At 39.1% G+C, this 2,853-nt stretch overlaps 1 non-coding gene across 1 annotated transcript; it reads left to right on the forward strand.

Moving 5' to 3' along the window:
* Positions 1-925: 925 nt before the first annotated feature.
* Positions 926-1,032, forward strand: LOC141694321 (small nucleolar RNA R71). The gene has a single exon (XR_012563639.1). It is a non-coding gene; the product is annotated as a small nucleolar RNA R71 (small nucleolar RNA).
* The last annotated feature ends 1,821 nt before the right edge of the window (positions 1,033-2,853 follow it).

Here is a 2,853-nt window from a genome sequence, read left to right on the forward strand (position 1 = left end):
TTTTTTAAACACCTCTAGAAACTTACCAAATTGCTTATCCAGCTTTTGTTTTTGCAATCTCTTAGGAAAAGGTGGTGGAGGATAGAGCTATTTCTCCCCTGTATTACCCTCAGGCAGAGTGTGTTTAACAGTAGTCTTCCTTGGTTCCGCCTCTTTCTCCTTTTGCTTTTCTTCTTCATCTACAACTTCAGCTTCTCCATCTTTTGCTTTTTCAGCATCAGCAACTTTTCTAGACCTTAAGGTAATAGCTTTGACTTGCTCTTTAGCTTCCTTCCTGCCTGGCACTTCAGTATCGCTGGGAAGTGTGCCAGGTTGATGATTGAGCACGGCATTGGCTATTTGACCGATTTGATTTTCCAAGGTCTTGATAGAAACAACCTGACTTTTGCACAACAGCTTTAGCTCCTCGAAATTAGTGCTAGAAGGTGGAGCAACACCTCCTTGTTGAGGATATGGTTGTTGAACAGTATTCTGAATATTGCTCCAGCTGAAATTGGGATGATTTCTGTTATTAGGATGATAAGTAGCTGGAACAGGCTGCTGCGGTCGCTGATAAATGTTCACATACTGAACAGATTCATTAACAAGAGAACACTGATCCGTAGCATGAGAGCCTGCATATAGCTCATAAACCAGAGCTATCTGATTGACTCCATAGTTGGCTAAAGAATCGACCTTCATAGAAAGTGCTTGAAGCTGCGCTGCAATAGTTGTGGCTGCATCTACTTCCAAAATACCTGCTACCTTCCCAGGCATCATCCTTTGAGTTGGGTTTTGATGCTCGTTTGCAGCCATAGTTTCAATAAGATTATAAGCTTCAGTATAGCTTTTGCCCCACAAGGCGCCTCCAGCGGCTGCATCGAGCATGGGCCGAGATTGGGCCCCCAAACCATTATAGAACCCAGTGAGCACCATCCAGTCAGGCATACCATGATGTGGACACTTTCTCAATATCTCCTTATAGCGCTCCCATGCTTCGCACATAGATTCTGTCGGTTGCTGCGCAAACTGAGTAAGAGCACTCCTCATAGCTGCAGTTTTGGCCATTGGATAAAACTTCACCAGAAACTTTTGCGCAAGATCTTGCCAAGTAGTGGTGGACCCAGCTGGTTCAGAATGTAACCAGTTCTTAGCTTTATCCCTCAGAGAGAATGAGAAAATCCTCAGCTTGATAGCCTCATCAGTAACACCATTATATTTGAAAGTACTACAGATCTCGACAAAATTCCTGATATGCATGTTGGGGTCTTCAGTCGCAGCACCTTCGAAAGAAACAGAATTCTACACCATCTGAATAGTGCCCGGCTTGATTTCAAAAGTATTAGCCTGAATAGCCGGATGAAGGATGCTTGACTGAATATCATCAATTTTAGGCCGAGAAAAGTTCATAAGAGCTGGATCTGCTGCTGGAACTATACGATCATCCATGATTACCGGTTCTTTCTGCTCACTCTCTTTATCCGAATCTTCAAAATCTATCTTCTCAGGAATATCAAGAACTGAGTCTGTCTCCTCAGCCGTATCTAAAGTCCTCTTGTGAGTACGAGAACGTGTTTGCATAAACGCTCGCTAGAGTACCTGAAATACAACCGGAAACAATAAGTAACAAGTCTTAATCAATGAGTCCTAATGATAACTGATGGTAAGTATATAAACTAAATAAATTAACACCGAGTCCCCGGCAGCGACGCCAAAAACTTGTTAGGCACAAAACACGCGCTAATAATTTACGCAAGTATACGCATTCACAGGTAATATAGAATGATTTCTAGTTCGTTCCCACAGAGACTCAGACTAATTATATTTAATTAACACTCACTCACCAATGTATAATTACTTCTCAATGTCAAAACAATAACACTTAAGGTTGATTACCTAATTATTAACTACAATTAACTACGAGAATAAAACACTTAAATTATTACTTGAATTAACAATATTAAACACACATGAGATTACAACTTCATTACTACTTCATTCAATAGTTATTGTTATTACCCTTAGCATGTAACGATGATGATATTAATCGAACAACACGAAACTGATAAAAGCCAACTTTCATTGTACTAGTACCATTCTACCAAACATCCACAATTAAGATAGAAGTTGCATAGGCATCAATTATGTTGAGACCCTATATGTCTACAGAATTTGACAATATAACGATTTAAGCGCAAGTTATTCATTATGATTATACAGGGCAAGTAAAAAGGTTAGAGTTACCCACTAATCATGCATACAATACATGAACCTATGCTAGCATGGCAAGTTCTAAATCTCAAGATTCACTGTCGCTTCACAAGAGATTAACAAGCTATCTTATATGTTCACGATGCACATAAGATGAATAAGCACAACCTATAATAGATATCATACAATCATCATACACTAAGGTATTAAACAATTAACTAAAGAAATCCATAGTAAATTCGCTACGACCCCATGATCACGATTAGCCCATGATAGAACTCATCGTCACCATGGGTTCATATGAAAACATGATAATAACATGACAATATAAACTAACTAACTATTTATTAAAACCAGAGTACGTCACAAGAGTAAATAGGTTCAAAGTAAAGAAAACTAGCATCCACTATTACAATGAATAAAAGAATCATAAATTAATGTATGCTTCCTCTTTTTCATTGCAGTGTGCTAAAACGGTCTTCTTTTCTTCTCTCCTTGCTCCTTGCTTGATGATTACTTCATATTGTGAAATGTCTCTGAAGATTACTTATATAGAAGTCCACAAGAATCAGCCATCTCAGAAGTCCAGTAGAACACGACTTAATAAAAATCAGAATTTAATTTCCCAACTCCGGGCGGCAGCCCCAGCTTCCCAGGAGGGCG

This window comes from Apium graveolens, chromosome 10 (assembly GCF_009905375.1).
Source record: "Apium graveolens cultivar Ventura chromosome 10, ASM990537v1, whole genome shotgun sequence".
NCBI classification, from domain to species: Eukaryota; Viridiplantae; Streptophyta; class Magnoliopsida; order Apiales; family Apiaceae; genus Apium; species Apium graveolens.